Source organism: Melanaphis sacchari, unplaced genomic scaffold (genome assembly GCF_002803265.2).
Source record: "Melanaphis sacchari strain LSU unplaced genomic scaffold, SCAv2.0 Contig254_pilon_pilon, whole genome shotgun sequence".
NCBI lineage: Eukaryota > Metazoa > Arthropoda > Insecta > Hemiptera > Aphididae > Melanaphis > Melanaphis sacchari.
Genome location: NW_020271128.1, coordinates 202186 through 221777, shown reverse-complemented (window position 1 = coordinate 221777; position 19592 = coordinate 202186).

Here is a 19592-nt window from a genome sequence, read left to right as displayed (position 1 = left end):
CTTTCTTCTTTTCTGGGATCAAAGGTACCATGATTTGGCAAACGCCCTTGTAGTTGTTTTAAAATCGTTGTTTTGAACATAATCATGATCCGATTACAATAACATACTGTTTTCGTGGAATTCTGAATTGTGGATTTGTAAACTAAAAATGCTAATATTATAGATATACAATTCGGTCCATATTTCTCCCAAACAACTTTATTATGATATAATAATATGATTTTAACACGAATTTTCCTGTTATAAAAATATCTTCTAAAAAAAATATTGAAATAATGTAAGCCAAAAAAAAAAAAAAAATGTGTGATTAACCGATAATAATTATTGTTTAAGAATAAGTACCTACATTTTATTCTTGTACATATATTGTACAATAATTAATAGCATAATATATTCTAAAATTTAAAAGTCACATTATACTTAAATAAACATTACATTTTATTAATTCAATTTGACAATTTCGATAAAAATTACGGTTTAATAAAATAGCTACCGGTATAAATATGTGTAAGATAGTATTGTTGAGAATATTATTGAATATTTCAATACGATTGCTTAAAACAATATTGATCATTTACAAGATTTTTTTTTTTTCTTAAGTGTAATTAATTTAATTTACTAATGATGTTCATAGTACCATTTTATTTATTTTAAAATCGGCCTTATCCTTACAGACTGACAAATTGAAATTAATCAATTTTAAATAATAGATGTATCTTATCATTTTAGACTTTAATGATAACTTACAATCACATAACAATTTTTTTCTCAACGAGGAATAAAAATCATTGCAATAATGGGTTAGAGTACCTACCTACATTTAATGATTTTTTTTTAACTTTTAGAAAATTAATTATAATCTTATTAATTGTAAGAATATTGATTTAAGTAAATATAATTAATTTCATTGCTTGCAGGTCATGCTTTTTTAATTATATTATGTTATTAGGAATTGTAAACGTATTAAAATATTATATTTAATAATTAACGACAAATAATATCGTTTATATACTTATTTTATACATCTATTATAATCAATATGTCATGACTACAATTACAAATTACTCGTACTTTTCAATCTTTTAGTACTTTGATGTAATTATTTATCGCTTAATATAAACATGATATCAATGATAATAAATTAACTTAAATAAAATAGTTATATATCGCTTGAATTTTATCAGAGTTATCTAATCATAAAATTTATGGCATTGAAATAATAAAATTAATAATTCTCAAATCTATATAATCGATGTTTTATAAATTGAGTTATTTTTTAATTAATATATTATTGATATTGAAATAAAAACATTTATAAGTTTAAGCTGAATGATATTAGTTAATCTAAATTATCCTTTTTACTCGAAATATTTCAAGACTACGTATCTAGATATTTTCGACATAGAGATAAGGTATTTAAAAATAATAATATTGCAATCGGTTTATTCAAAGAAAAAAAAAATATATTTTAATAAAATAAACTTTTCTTATAGCAACTTATTGTCATATCGAAGAATAATATATTTGAATACAGTTTACAATTCATTGTGATAAAAAGCAACTCGTTATGTTAAAACCTATGAACAAATAACTTCGATGTCAACTTTAAACTTTTTGGTACCCAAATACAATAATTATATTATATTTATCAAGAACGGTACAACAGAGCCATCTTAGTTGTGGAAAAAAATCGATTTTATCACCTCAACCAGAACATCATTGTTATCATTAACTGGTAATATTTATTTATTGATTTTAATTTTTAATACATGCATAAGTTATTTTTTTCGTTTTTTATATCATAATTATTTCTCCTGTATTTATTTCATTAAAATTATTGAAATTTCATGGAATTACATTTTTACTAAAAAAAAATATATAACTTGGACGTACTTGAAAGAATTCTAGTTTACTGTTAATAATAGATACTCTAATACTTACTAAATTGATGTTAAAATAGTTAAAATTGATTTACGCGTTTATATAAAGTTTCATTCATATAGCAATATCTAGTAAAAACAAAGATATTCAATTTCATAATGAAAAAATCATTATTTTTAAAATATTAGTTGCTTTCCATTTGTTGTCATTTTATATTTATTTATTTTTATATGACGATTATTGATTGGGATCAATTTTATTGATTAGCAATTTAGTAAGGTTGAATTTTTGCTAATTTCTAGAGGTAGTCAATTTAATGTCAGTTAAGTTCCAAGAGGCTGCTCCCACTGATCGTTAGATTATCGTAAATTTAAGAAGTTCTTAGAAACTCATATATTATTTAATAGTCGTTTGATGGTATTTTGGACTTTTCCTATGTTTTTGGTTTTAAGGTTTAATACCTTTGATTTTAATGGTCAGAGATAGTTGTATTGTTGTATTATTATTGATCTTCATCTTTACTCTGCTTTCATAAAACAGTTTGGTTGATCTATAATATATATCAAACAGAGTATTTTTTATTATTTTTTTTTTTTTTTTAGTTGTTTTTGTCGAATATACTAATAAATATATAATTTTACTTCATATTTTTTAAATTAAGAAGTAGGCTCAGTGATTTTATTTTGTTGAATAACTATTAATTTATTGAACTTATTAGTTAGTGGATTGTTGATTTGTATAAGATATTGCTGTTAGTTATTTATTTTGATATATATATTTTTTTTTTGTAGTGTTTTGTATGTCTAAGTAGAATCTTGTTTCTTAAATACTCTGTCGTTGATCTGAATAATATAGTTGGATGAGTTATAGTTTATGCCATTAAAATTTTTTGATGATATGTGCACCACACCACTGTGTAAATTGGAATAATTATAATATATATTTTCTATAATTAATTGTGTGATGAAGACATGCAGTTTATTTGATGTTTATAATGTTCCTTATGTGGTTTGCACGTTTGGTCTTATTTTTCTACGGTCGATGATTAACATTTTCTTTTGTTAGACGATTAGACGATACAATACATTGTGAACCACTCAATTTACAGTACCGAATTTTTTATCGATTAGTGCAACTAAATATAATCACTACTGTTTTTCAATGGATTGATCGAATATATTCACGTTTTTCGTTTAAGACATTAGTATATAATCGTCTAAGGTATTTTTGATTTATAGGTTAAAAGTAAATCGTTTGTATACAAAGAACGAATAATATATATTAAGAGACTTTAGGGCTCAAATTTCAATTTTCTCGATAAACGATATTTTATTCTTTATTTTTTATGAGAATTATGAGAATGTTTTTTATGTTATAAAGAATTTAGTTATTTTATTATTTCAGCAAGTTTTAGCGTTGGATGATTTTACATAAAATCATGGTATACCATGCACAGTTGAAAGCATTTTTTACGTCTTAAAAAAATCGCCGCCATATCTTCATTGTTATTAGTGTCTGCTGAAATTGTGAATCAGATTTATCAGTTAGATTATTATCAACTTCCTTGGGGGAAAGGAAATTGTTCAATCCTGGTTTGACAGTAAGTTTTTTTTTTTCTATAGTTTTTCTAAGATAATTTTTTCATACACTTTAAATAAAGATTATTTGAGGGCGATATGCCTTTAATTTTATTGTCTTTTATGAATATTCCTGGGTTTAGGGACTAAATTTATTATTGTAGAGAAGTAGCTTTTCCTCAAATAACAGTTAAATATGTTTAATAGTCATAGGATTTTATGAGAAAAATCAGAGCACTGTGTTGTTAGTTTAATTTCCTCGGGAGCTTTTTAATTTTCTATCCAATCAATGCAAAGATATTTTCTAACACTCGGATGTTCAGCTATAGTATAACAAAAGAAGCACTTCCAACCACAGATAGGAAACAAAATTTACCATGAAACCTACTGATGGTGAATAATAATAATAAACAATAAGTGTTTATTTAAATGTCGACCTGATGTGAAATTACTATCATCATTGTCCACTGTACTAACTTATTGATGAATTCTTCCAGCTACAGTTGTTTGAAACTCTTTGCCCTAACCTACCGACCATTATACGTGTCATTTAAAAAGCATTGTATACATGGGGTATACGTATATCCGTTACTGTGACTGATTTGAGCAATGAGAGGGTTCACATAAGCGATTCCTGTCTCATTGACTGCGTGGTAGATTTGCTGTTTAAATCGTTGACATGACATTTTCATAAGCCTGGAGTCGACGGATTAAGGCCTCGAAAACGAGTTACTTGTATTATTGCGGGAATTAGTCGTAGTACAATACCGAATGCGTTTGCGAAATCGACTCCTACTCATGTTGAACTTGATTAGGCTACTTTGGCTATGTGTCTGCGATGAATCCTAGATAAGCCAGGTATTTTAGAGTATTGAGCATGGGCATCCTTGGTAGTTAAGGGGTCTTATGGAGTTCACAGATTCTGGCCCATATGTTGTACTTGTCAGCAGGTAGGATAACTGCTATGTAATACTATATCCGCCACTTGGGACTACAAGTATGTGTCCTTATGGGCCAGGCAGAACTTTATGTGGTGGTTCAATAGTTTTATATTATTACAAACTCTTAATTGTATATTTTTATTTATAGACTGTAAATTGTGTTATCTTTCTACAACACGTAATTATTTGTAAAATATATGTAATATGATTATATTATTATTATATGACTTATAATATTTCGTACGATAATATGTAATATAATTTGTATGAAATTTCATGGATCATGTATTTGATCGTAAATTTGCGTAAAGATTTAATTTTATATTTGGTGTCTTAAGTTAATGAACTACCCTGACCACAGATGGATTTTAATGTGGTGCAGTCAGTATTTATTTCAAAAATAATGGAGGGATTAAAAATAAATCTAAATTGCATAAGTACACAATTATTTTTTTAGTTTTTGTTCACATAAGTAGTGGCCTTAATTATTGAATAATGGCCAATACAATCTATAACGCTGACGTAGTAAGTCTAAAATTTTTCAAGAGTACCCCACCCCCATCACTTCCTAAAATAAATACTGAGTGCAGTACCGAGCTGCCTCCGGTATCATTTCCACCGTTCGAAGTAAGGTTTCTTTTGTTATAACTAATATTTAGTCAAGTTTTCTACCTTCGATAACGTAAACAGCTAGACAGTAAATACAAGACATAAATGTTCAAAGGAAACCAAATAGCTTATTTAAAATTTTATTTTTAATAACATTGAAAATAAAATCCAAAAAAAAATAATATAAAAATTAAATGTTTCACAGTGAAAATGAAAATATTTCCTGAATTCATAGGTTAGATTAAGAATATTATTACCACTAAGAGTATCTAATTATGAACAAAGTTTCTCAAAACTTGAGTTGATTGAAATATACAAACATTTTTCTATAGCCAATAGCCATTTTATTTCTAGCTTTATATATAGCTTTTATTTGTAACTATAGTTTTATAACAGTTATCAAGAGTTTTACTCTAATCAGTCTAAGAAAAATATTATTTAAATTATGTTAATTAGTGATAAGAAACCGAATGTTATTAAAATAGTTAACTTGTTCAAATTGAATATGCAATTGATCAACATTATGTAAATATTTATCACATAATTCAGGTTATTCTAATCATGATATTAGAATAATTATATTAAATTGTGGTATATATATAGAATCATATGGACATTATAAACATATGAAACCAAGCAGCATATTCTAATGAACCGTATTTTGTAATTAAGCATTTCATCAATAGAACCATACTAACAATGTAATCACATCTATATAATATATTAGCAAGACTGCCCTGATTGACTAATTCATAATAAATGCAAAGCCAAACTTATTGAAGCTATCGTTTGAAATTTTTAGGGTATAATAATATTAAAATTTTACCATGTACTAAAAAAGAATTTTTCAAGATTTTGATTCTCAGAGATTTAAATTGGCAACAACAAAATTTCACGTTTAAAATGTATATACATCGACGAATAAGCGCTTACTAACCTCGAGACTACCTCACATTTTAAGGTCTTTTTCACATAGAAAATTTTATGTCATATTCCAGATTCAGTACGCCCACAAGTTTAGTAATTTTGGCACGAAATGAAAATACATCAAAAAGTAGTTTATAGAGAAGTTTTATAATAAACTTATTGTCATAAATTATTATTTTTTATTATATACCTATTAAAATTTCGCGGGTAAAGCCGTGACGGCTAACCCGCTAGTTCTTAATATTAAATAATGATTTATATATTTCATTTAAAATTTAAAATAGTATATTTTATAATATAATATTTTGTAAGGATCTATTACTTACATATATATGATATATATCAAGAGATTTTAAATCGCATTTAACATCTTACTATATATTTCGTATTCACGGTTAGTATTAAAAAAAAAACTTATATTTATTAATTTATATATATATATATATGGTTCTGAATTTGAAATATTTCAAAATTGAATATTTCACTCTTCTTGAAATATTGAAAAATATTTTTTCTTCTTTTAAACGTTAGATAATTAGAAATAATAAATTGATAATACACAAAAAATATTGATTGTGAATGACTTATATTTAGTCAGTCTTCAGTATGTTAAAAAGCTGTGTTTACATTTTTTATACCATAGATTTGTAAAATATATTCTACATTATATATAAATATGTTACATATTAAAAAAACTTCATACAAAAAACCAACTTATAAAAATGTTTACTTGCAAATTGATGAAACTATAAACTTTTAGATACGATATTTTTTTTATTTTTTATTTAAATGAAATATTTCATGAAATTTTGAAACACTTTATATACATATTAAACGTGTATATTTTTTACATTATAATTGTCACCGATGAAATTTGCAACTTCTACATATAATAAGCCCATTTATACGTTTAAAAACTTGTAGCACGCGATATAATTTTATTTTATTATCATACTACGTAGTTAGACACTAAAACCACATATAAAATATCTATTCTTACAAATGCACACCAACCACGAAAGTTTTAGCGTGTCGTTTTTTTACAACAATCTTTTCTGCTCCCGCTTACTATCCGATCATCATTGGTATCTGTAAATTTTCAGAGAGTTAAATGTTAAGCTTTGAATTTGTGGACAGGGCTGCGCACAATATTTATAGCAGCGCATTAAAAGCATACGCTTTAGTTGGTTTTATTTCACAGTTATATTAAAAGTTTGCCTATAAAATAATTTTTAATGTTATTGTCGTTAAATTATAACAATAATACTTTACAATCTAATCATTATCTACATAATCGATATTTTAAATTTCGTTTGGATACATTTTTGTTATAAGTGTAACTGTCTGATGAGTGAACCATTTATTCGTATGCGTTTGAAACTAATTTTTAAAGAATCAAGACATATAAAAAATAACAACCTCCAATATATTGAATATTAAAACCGTAAGCTTGAATTAGCTTAAACGATCTAAAAATATTCGTATTAAACATTTTTTATGAAGATAGAAATATAACTAAAAGTTATGAACATACTCTCAACTCATATACATTATAATAACATACATGAAAAATTTTATAATAGCTAAATATTTTATATTTATGTTTTCCAAAAAATAGCCGTAGCAGCTTTTATTATTTATTATTATTAAATTCATAAGCCCCGAACCAAATTATACCAATTCAATTTTTTAAACAACAATTTAAATGAACCTAAGTGAATATGATCACGTATAAAAACCGTTTTTATATTTATTAAAAGAACCTACACAAATATTTACTTAAATTGAAAATATTTGGTTCCAAAATAAAATATGAGTAACAAAAATTATTTCCTTAAACAACTTTAAAAATTTAGTTTAAATTATCATTACATAATGTGATCTAAGATAGGTTAATTACTAAAAAAAAAAAAAAAAAAAATATCTAAATATCTACATTGTTATTTTCGCTCAACAGTGGTTTAGTTAAAAAAAAACATCATAACCAAAACTATTACCTATAATTAAAATTCACTATATTAACTAATTTCAATAAAACTATTGTAATTATAATAATGTAAAAATAAAACAATGATAAGGATTAAAATATTGATCAATTAAGTATAATAGGTACATAAAGCTGCTACAACCATAAGACCTATTTTGATATTCATGTCTAAAACATTATACTTTAGAAACATTTTATTTGTAACATAAAGATTTTTTTGATTTTTGTACTTCCATTTTTAATACAATTAAATATTATTTAACCCACAACCATATTCACGTCAGTCATATCAATTAGTAAAATGTTAAAGCTCCAACAATGTCTTAGTTTTTTAAGTCAAAAATTCGTAATAACCAGTGCATTACATAAAGAAAAATAGACAAATACGAGCGAAAAGCGAATTTCAAAAGTAATATTATGTTCACTGATACTGCAATACAGAAATACAATACTACGTACAAATTAAAAATCATATTATCCGTTACTTTATTACAATATAATATTAAGGCGTTCATTATGATACATTTTTATTTCACTAAACGTTTTATATTTCGTGTAAATCGAAAAACAAATGGATAAAAAAAAAAAATGATTTTTGTAAAAAAATTTTGAATTGAAACATATGAGTCTATGTAACTAGATTTTATTTTGAATTTTTTTGTTTTTATTTTTAACTAACTTTCTCATATATATGTTTTATATATATATATATATATATATATTATATTTACCAATAACAAAGTTTTAAATTTTATTAAACCGCTCTGTATACTGATAAAAATGTTGTCTTTTAAACTTTACTCGTGTAGGTTTACGTCTTGCTGACTTTTATTATTGATTCAAGATAAAATATAATGTACAATAATCTCTTATTCTTATCCATGCATTTAGTGACATACAAAAAAAAAAAATAACAAATATCACCCCTGGAAAGTGTTGGGCACGTTTTTAAATTAAAATTTTTTTTTTTATATATATTCTTAAATAATTGTAACTAATTCTTTTAAGATAACTTTGTGTAGGTTTTAATGAAATTTATGTGATTTCAACCAAGTCCTTAGCTTAACATTTAATCTTGTTATATTACAATTGACAATAGCAGATTCGGCAGTCATAACGCGAACAGCACATTTGTTATTTTATTTTTTTTGTTGTATTTTACGAGATTTTCGAACAATAAAACACGCGTTATTACACAAGAAAATAAACGAAACTCACGCACAAATGTAACGACTCTTTTTTGACCAGGTTGTTGTTATAGTATATACTGTGTTTGAAGTGTTTCTAACGTTCAACGGTTTATTTTTTGCGTAAATATTTTACAGCATCCACGGTCTTTGCGCAGTTGAAGTGCTTACACACAGTCTACAAGGAAAAAAATTGTATTTTTCAGCTCGCATAACCACGACGAAAAATATTTGCTCACAATTAAAATCATTTAAACACTTTGCGTGTAAGGCGTATTGATATTTTATTGTGGTTTAATTAATTATACAGTGAGGTGGGATGGCACGCACGTATCAATACTTTGGTGACTGGGTTCGGAGATATGACCCATCCGGGATCCGTATAATAATATATTTTCAAAAATAATCTTTAAATGTTTACCGGATACCTAAGTTATTTATACATAATTTTTGTGCAAACTTTCAAAAAATACACTTTTTGTTTATCTTCCTGTAGGTGGGCTATGTAAATCTACAGCCACTTATTGTTACTGCAGATGTTCGTATCTCGTTAAATTAAAACTTGACATATTTATTTTAATATCAGACATGATATTTTTTACAATAATTACTGATACACATGTATAATACATTTTAAAAATATCATTTATTCGTTCGTTCCATATAAATATAAAAATTATGTTTTTATTATTTTTCATCTGCTTTTTTTTCTGGTGACATAATACTGAAATTCGATCAATTTTTCGAGGTTGAGTATTACTCGTACATGGAAGCTTATCTGCACGTTAATATGTCAATCGAATACACAGAATCCTTACACTCGAATGCAGAAAGTACCTATATATATATATAATATTATATGTCCTACACGCGTGTTTGTGTGATATGAATTTATTATTATAATGTTGCTCTGAATAATGATAAATATCGCGAACCTCGACACGTGTCAAATAATATAGTATTAATAATAATCAACATTATAGCCGAACGAGGATTACACAGAATGTAAACACAGGTGATGTTTCAGCAGTGGTCCGACTTGTCCCTAGCGTATAACTATATAATTGTAGAATATTCCCTACTATAATTAAGGGTCTACTGTTTATTGGTTAGTTAAAAAATGCATTTTAGTAGACCAAGAAATGAGTTCTTTACGCGCTTTATATGGTTGATCTAGTGATATTAAGTATACAGTATTAATAAAATCCACTTATGAAAAAATTACCATAATTATAATCATAATAATACCCATTGCTATTTTTAATTTTTAATACAATACAAACGTGCAATATAAAGAGAGCAAAACATATACATTTTATATAGTAGGTATTATAAAAAAAAGATTAAAGCTTTCTTTTGAAAAAAAAAAATGGAAATAGATAAACAATGATATTTTCAGCTAAAAATAAATTATGTCCAGCTAATATCGATAAGTTAAGTCACATCAAAACTAAAGGGAATCATTTTTTAAAGTACCGGACCAAGACTTTATTTTTACAAAAATACCCGGACCGAAAATGGAATTGGAATTTTTGTTTCTCACAAAACCATTCCGGAACTAAAACCGAAATAAGCCATCATTAACCTTCTAGTTTCAGCTAGTGTGATCATTATTTTCGTTAAAAATAATTATAACTATATTATCATTAAATATGGTGGCGATAAAATCGTTTAGCAGGAAATATTATTTTTGGTTCATACAAAACGATTTATATCGTTCTATGTGTATCGTATTTATGTAGAAATGGACATTTTTTACTAGATGATCGGACGGTATGACCTGCGGTTACTACATGCCGGTTTGATATTTTTCTAAGGCAATTCTATTTTTGTGGTTTTTATAGTTAATAATTCGCTGGTGAATGTTACAGTATTGTTTTTTATACGACCATGTTACATTGATTTTAGAAATCTTATAATTAAATGTTCAGTTTTTTTTATGCAAGGTCAATTATGTATTATGATAATATTATCTTTAATTATTTTTATAATAAATACAAGTGTGTGCACTGATATCAAAAATATATTCAAAGATATTTTATTATAAGTATTTGTTTTGCTATTACAATAAATGATATGAGGGTTTAATTTATTATTAAGTTTTTTTTAATTTCAGATAAAAGTACTTATATATTATATTTTATATTTTACGTAAGAATCATTTTTATAATAACATGAATATTATAGTTAAATTAAAGAAATTTAAATATATATATATATATATATATATTATTGCTATTAACTATTATATTTAACAAAATGCAAAAATGTTGTATATTGTACAAAATTCGTCAATATTTACAAAAATATTTCGTTGACAAACGTTTTCAGCGTACTGAAAGGAAAATAAAAGTATATCACGTCTTATGCATAGTATTTTATGTCAAAAAAAAAAAAAGAATATATAACATGCTTTGAGAAAACTCGAGTGGTAGTATGGAACAGAGTGGTGTTATAGTATTATACACTTTACACATTTATATAGGTAGGTAATATACACATCGTGTACACTCCATAATTGAATACCTATATAATACAATATATTTTGTAGGTACCTATGTTGTTTATATAGTGCGAACACAGAGGTCCTGTGCATGACGATCAGATACGTCTTGTTTGCTTCTATGATAAATAATAATAATAATAGCGCATGTACGTGTATAAATAATCTAACAGTCGAAACAGGGCGTTTCGGACAAATAAAACAAACAACAGTTTTTGTTTTGAGTGCTTTGACTGACGAATGTCAGAGGTATAATACGGCTGTACATGGTTTTATACAAGTATAATATATTTTAATTCCTTCCTAGTGCCATTCAACCCAAACGCGAAATCGACGTGCTTTTGCGATAAACGTCTATTATGATGTCCCCTTTACGATGTCCCTTTGAATATTCCACCGCCTACAGGTAAATATAATATCGTGCTTGCTATACCGCCCACAAAGATATATTCAACAACGTATTACTATAAATTGTTTTAAGCCAAAATAGCAAATAATATAATAATAACGAAATCACAGAAAATGTAATAACCCTTATGTATAATTATAATAGTGTTGTGATAATATTTACTTATTCTGAACAGTCGCGGCTCTAAAAGGGGGGAGGGGGCACTGTGGTCATGCCCCCCTCCCCAGACGTTTCAAAAATTGAAATTTTTCAACATATTTTTGTCCTTGTAAACTGTAAAATCCCGATTATTTAGATACCTACCTAACAATTTTATTTTGCTTAAAAAACCATACTATGACATTAATATGAGGTGTATATTATAATATATAAACGTAGTCGGTCTCTGTGTCTCTGGTCTCAGTACTAATTTGGGAAAACAACTATTATCAGTTAGTATTTTATCTAAGCTCCCTCTACAATTTAACGATAGCTAAAAAAAATGCCCCCCCTCAGTAAGTCTCTGAAGCCCCGACTGATTCTGAACAAGAATATCTTATATGTACCTCTATTGCTAAAACTTTACGATTGAAGACATTTCATTATGAACCACATTATATAAAAACTACACATTCAAATAAAAATAATTTGTAACTATTACTTATTTTGTCGTAAAAATTAATTTTCAACACATTTTGAATTATGAATGCGAAAAAACTAAAACTTAACTTTTTATTAATATTAGTCAAAATAATAAATATCATACCACTCTATTACTCTATTATGCATATTATCATCCTTCTTTTATTTTCCTCTAACTTTTCAAAACTCTCTACAATTATACTGGTATCAATGCTATTAAATTGATCATTTCATTTTTAGATTTTAAGTGGAGAGATAAATATATTGATTTTATCTTGATGTGTATTTTTTTTTTCATGTGTATGTCGTATATAACGATAAGTTATAGTACACGATAAGTTGTCGATAAACATTTTAATTTTTAAAAATAGGGATGGTTTCAGGTATAAACAGAAAAAAAAAAGGTATAAAATTAGATATAATTTGTACTTATAATAATATATCGATCAGTGAATATAAATTTAACACTTAACCTAACCTATAATAGTGACCCACTTGATAACCAATGTACAGCAAAGCGGTACCTACTTACCTACCTTTTTTATAATTAATAATAATGTATTAAATATTCACTGATATTATCTTGCCTCATTGTACTCCTCAGTGTTAACTTTTAACTTGACTAATTTAAGCTTATAAAATGTCTCAACACGTAACCAACTATTGTTATATTTTTTATAAAAAGTATAATAAGTACAGTATAAAAATTATATGCTATTAAAGATGAGTTGTGTGTTTTTTTAGCTGAACAATCAATTGATGAAATATCAAATAAATAATTATTTTATTATTTATTCGAGAATTAGAGTTGTGTTATTATATTTTTAATTAGGTATAGTCTCACTTATCAAATAAGTTTATTATTACTACACTTTTTATAATGATCAATGATCATGTTAACTGCATTCGTTTCATGTATATTATAATATGCATATTTTACACGAAAAAATGTATATGATAGAAATGTTAAGTATATTTTGACAGAATAAATAGTAACTATTTTTGGGCTTGTCACAATACTTTTAATTTTCTTTTACATTTAGAAGTTACAATCTCTTTCCGTACTGGTAGCCACTCTTGACAACACATATGGAAAGCAACTTGTAATAATAATGCCATACAGTTTAAATCAATTAACTAATTTACAAAAAAAAAAAAAAACAAATAAGTTAGTGATAAAAATATAATGCTAAACTGTCTAAAGTTCTAAAATCACGCGGAATATCCATCTATGATTATTTATAAGTTATAAAATTTAACTAAAGATTAATTTATTTTAATGAATCTTTGTACTCATTAACATATTATAGTTTCTATATACTTTATTCAATAGTCACATCAATTTTACATATTATTTTTTACTGGTTTATTACTGAAATAAAATATTGATATAATTTTTAATAAAACATTAATTTATTAAGAAATTTCATCCAATAATATTTACTAAACTTTATTATTCTATAGCGATTTATTCATTTGATTTTTTGTTTTTTTTTTTTTTATAAATATTTTTATTTGACTTTTTAATTCGTTATTTTTATATAATCAAGAGCTTGTTTATTCAACTTTTAAGTTTTTTCGACCAATATAGTACATAGTATATGTTATCTATATAAATAGTAATTATAATATTTATTTTTATTAGGATTTTAACATTCTAAAAAATCAAAACTAATGATCTGAAAAAATGCTTAAATTTCTTAAAAAAAAATGTCTTAAAATTCATCATGAATATTAATCATTAAATATGTTTTAATGCTAAAAAAAATATGCGTTCTTTCTTTAATATTGAAAATTAAATTATAGGTAAGTAGATCCTGTTAATCCTGTTTTACTTCCTGGTGACGTAATCCTTTTATGAGTTTATCTTGAGAAATGTGGTGTAATGTAAAATAAATAACTCATTAAATAATTCGCATTTATTGATATCTAGCTTTCAACCTCTATGTGCCAATAAGTTTAATATTTAAAGTAAAAATTAAAATTCTGTAAAATTTGAAAAATGGAGTAATAATAAGATAAAAAAAAAAAAAAAAAAAAAAAAAACAATCAATATTACTAAAATACATTTTCCACTTACAATTTGAAATGCCAGAAAGAAGAAAATACGAGTACGTTACATAAAAGTCACCGTCTTACATTTAATGTTTAACTTATAACTTAATGCTGTTAAATACACTATTATTATAGCATAGTAATTAGTTGTAATGTTAAATACTTTCATTTTATTTTTATTCTTGTTATTTTTAATGTTTTGATAATTTTTATATTTATTTGAACTTTGAATATACAATACGTTTATTCTGTACATGTAGTACAGATTTAATAATAAATAAACCGGCAAATTTACTATTTACGTGAAACTGATAAATTATTGTATGAGTTTAACGTGTGTATTTGTGTATTTTGATAATATTCCATGTTGGTATTGTCATTTTTTTTTTTTTAGCTGATTTAATAAAAACAAAACGAATATAACTATAGTTTTAACATAACCATATGTTTTACTTGTTTCTCCCTTTTCGTCTATGTAAAAAAAAAAAATAAATAAATAACTTATTCCACAATATCCCATATGCTTAAATTGCTAAATTTCTGTCACGGGTAGTCGACGTAATAGATAATGATTAGATAATTATGCAAATTAATAATCTGGTCCACTATCACGACTACGAAATATTATTATATGTTACGGGAAATGTGAACTGCGAATACAAACAAATATTTACGATATTATACGATTATTAATTTTATTTAATTTTAACATATTACGCATATTTTTAAAACAATTATAACAATAATCATGATTATATAATATTTATGGAATAAAAAAATATGATTGTTTTAATTTCATTTTCATTTTCATTATAAATTTAATTCCATAGAACTTTGAATATAATATAACTATGCATAAAGTTTTATACAATTACCTGTTTCAGTTATTGTTATAATTCATTTTTCGGTTCCTAAAACTATCATTACGTCATATTTTTTATTAATTTTGAATCTATTTTTTTTTATCCAACTTTAGTTGTTTTAAATGATTAATTATTACGAAATATTTTTATTTACCAAGAAAATAATTATTCATTTTTTTCAGTTCAATAACTTTGTTCATAAAATTAAAAAAATTAGATTAAGGCAAACAGTGTCATTACTTCGTACATGTATAGTATTAATTGAATCTTTATATTTCGGTTATCAATTAACTGCTGAACTAAGTTTCCTATTGGCCATGATGGTTTTCCGGTAAGTTTGGACATTAAAATTTGTTATTTGATCTTTTTGAAGTGTTTTAATTAACTTAGGGTAGTTCCAATTCTTACTTTTTGATGGAATACACATCTTATACTTTACATTAAGTGATAAATAAACAATTATAAAATGTTTAAATAGTTATAAAAATTTGGAAATTTGTAAAATATATTTAGTAAAAACCACATTAGAATATTTAAATTATGAAAAAACTAATGAAATGTATGTTTTGGTGTTGGGACACGGTAGTCTCAGTCACATACTAGGATTTATTCTAGGATTATGTTTAAGCATTTAAAATTATAACTATTTTATAATAATTTACTACTTTTGTATTTAATAATCTAGATATAAGGACAGGTTCGATTAAAATAGGTCTATTTATTTTTCAAATGACACGTTAAGAATTATTTTACAGATATCAAGTCAAAACAATGATGACAAATTATAATACACACGTAAATACAAAATTCGTATTCATAGTACATAATATTTTACATCCTAAACAACGTAAGAAAAATATACCTATGATATATTTGCATATTCTCAAACGTGTTTCAACTATAAATTTGTTTTAATGACATTTTTCAATTTAAAATATGTATTTATATATTTTTAAGACTATTTTTTATATTCTAATAACGTTTGGTCATGGAAATACGTAGACGTATTTTGACTTTTTCCTGTAAAATGACGAAAAAAAATTAAAAAGTAGGTATAATAACATTGTACCTAATTATTTCAACCAAGATATCTTATAAATTATTATTAATGCAATATTGATTTGGGTGTATCCACGAGTCAAATGAAAATCAGACCATACTCTGATGCATTTTCTATACCTATCAGGTTTGTTGTGCTAAAAATTAAAAAACTATGCAAGTTGAAAGCTAACTTTTAGCGTATATTTTAAATATCTCAGTATTGGTAAATCGTTAAAATAATTTTATATTATGTTCAGTACACTTCATTGGTAAAAATGTGATTCACCTGCTAATGTATTATTTATTTTCTGGAGTTCGTTAATTATGTTCCAAAACTATTTAAACATAGTATGGAATATTCCACGGAATGGATATTTATCAAAGTTTTTTTTTTTTAAATAAAGAACACTTCACAATCGAATATTTGCATAAATCCACGCGTCTAACGGTCAAAATAATCGACCTGGCACCTTTAAACGGTTAACCTGAATAGATTTTATACATACGCACGAGGTGTTAGGAATAAATAAAATTTTCACCGTTTTAATAGTATCCATACGTATATTTATAATTTACACTCAACATTCAGTTGTCTCAGAAGTGTATGATTTTATTTTTAACGCCATTGAAACGCGTAATATTACTATTTCCATTCGAAACGGTTCATTTGCAAAGATTTAATTCGAAACGCATCCCACGGCTGAAATTCGTTGTATACACGAGAGACTGAGCTCTCCGCTGGCTATTAACGGATTTTTTGGTAGGTAGTTGCAGTCAGTCGGTCCGACACAATATAGTGCTATTTCGCACACGGTTCAGTAGCGACGTGCCTGACATACACGACTTTCGGCGTACGGTAAGAGATTTTTTTCTGCCCGACACACCGGGTAGTATAACGTGTATGCGTTTTGCCACGTGCCAGTTACACATAATACAACTATTATTATTTGATCATAATATTATTACCTATACGTCGACAATTCGCTGCGTACGTGCTAAACGGTTCGCAATGATACAAACAACACGCTCACGCCCCCACTATCACTCCCATTGCCACTCATCGATGTAACAATACGATGAGGGCGTTCGCAAATACTAGTTCTAAACCGCTAACTATAGCAAGAAAGATGAACCGCACAGTAGCCGTACCGATCGCTAGAAGAGCTAATAAAGTATGATATATTATTATTACATTTTGTATTGGCCGAAAGCTGTTTATACCTACACAGCTTACGCAATTTCTTCAAGTTATTTTAAGGAACGCAAAATTCCAGTGTGTGAACAGATGTAATTGATTCGGACTATATACCTACGTCAATGCGTTATTTATTTTTGATTCACTATTATTTTAAAACTGAAAACACTTCATCTACTGTGTACTTTTTTTGGATGGTACAGACGTCAAACGTCAAGCTTCCCTATTGGTATTATATTATCGAACTAATTTAATTTTAAACTAACTTTTTTCAAGTATTATAATGCGCAATTTATTAGGTTTAATAACTCTGATACTTCGTAGAAAAGAAAGAAACACGTTTATTAAATTACGCATTAAGTCGGTTTTAATCATCTCGATACTTGTTCGAAATATAATTATAAAAAGTGTTTTGAAAGTTCATTCACCAGTTTTAAATCGTCACTGTAAAGTTTTGTGTAGTTGTATTCGCAGACTTACGTTTTAATTTAAACTACATGACTTTTGTAGATCTGTCAAAATAATAGAACATCGTTTTAATAGTTAATCATACTAAGTTATATTATATTGTAACAAACCATTGTAATTTTAATATACAAAGTAAAATATACAAACTGTAAACAATAAGCGATTTCAAAGCAATAGTCAATTAGTTTTATTTTATTAAATTAAAAACTGAGCAGTTTTAAATAGTAGGTTTAAGTCACAACAAATAGTATATATCCGTAATACAAAACAAAAAATTAATTTTCAACTTAAAATATTATTCTTTCCTACTTAGAAGTTAATAAAAGTTGATCCAATACATTTCGTTTATACAAATATATACATTTTTAAAATTTTAATTGATAAAGTTTTTCTTATACATTTATAAAATGTTTTAACGAAGACAAAGCATTTACAAGTTTTAAAGTTAAAAGTGTAGGAAGAAGTTATTTATTTCCATTACTTTTAATACAATTTAACTAGTTACTTTTAATATACACTAACTTTAATTAACTTGACGAGTTATTTTAAAACATAACAAAAATATTTTAAAACTTTATTTTAATACAATATATTAAATTGTATAACTCCAAACAAAGTAATGCATTAGTTCTATAATAAAGTTGTATATGTATATTTATTTATTTTTTAGATAACACTTTACAGTAAAACGGTTTCAGAGAAATTCTATTAACTATGTTTAATAAGTTTGATCTAAAACATTAAATTGTTAGAAGTTTAGTCTAAATAGTATTTTAAAATATTTTAAAAATAATAGATATTATATTTCTGTACGTAAAGGAAAATTAGAAACAATCATCAATATATTTCAAAGACATTTTAAATAATGTTGTTAAAAATAAAACATAGCTATGCTTAATTACTTTTGAACTTAGTAACTTTATTATTTCTATCTATCAATATTAAAACTACAACGCATTACTAATCTGAATTTTTGCACAAATGTGAATAAAAAACACTCAGTGTCTGTATAATATTCATCATAAAATTTGAATTTAATTTAAAATATATTAGTGATTTTATAATCAATTTATGATTCAATACTGACAGATAAAGTATTTAACGTTGTTATAATTTTTAATTTATTGATTTTGAATAAAAAAAAAAAAATAATAATAAAGTGGAAGGAAATACAAACTTTTAAATTTGTAACTAATAATAAGTTGAGTTCCTTATTTTAATTTAGTTACTTTTGTTTAAAACTTTAAACCGAGGTAAATTTCCTTTCACACCAAATGAAACGTAAATAATAGTTAAAAATAATGTATCTCGGTCGTGTATAGGCGTAC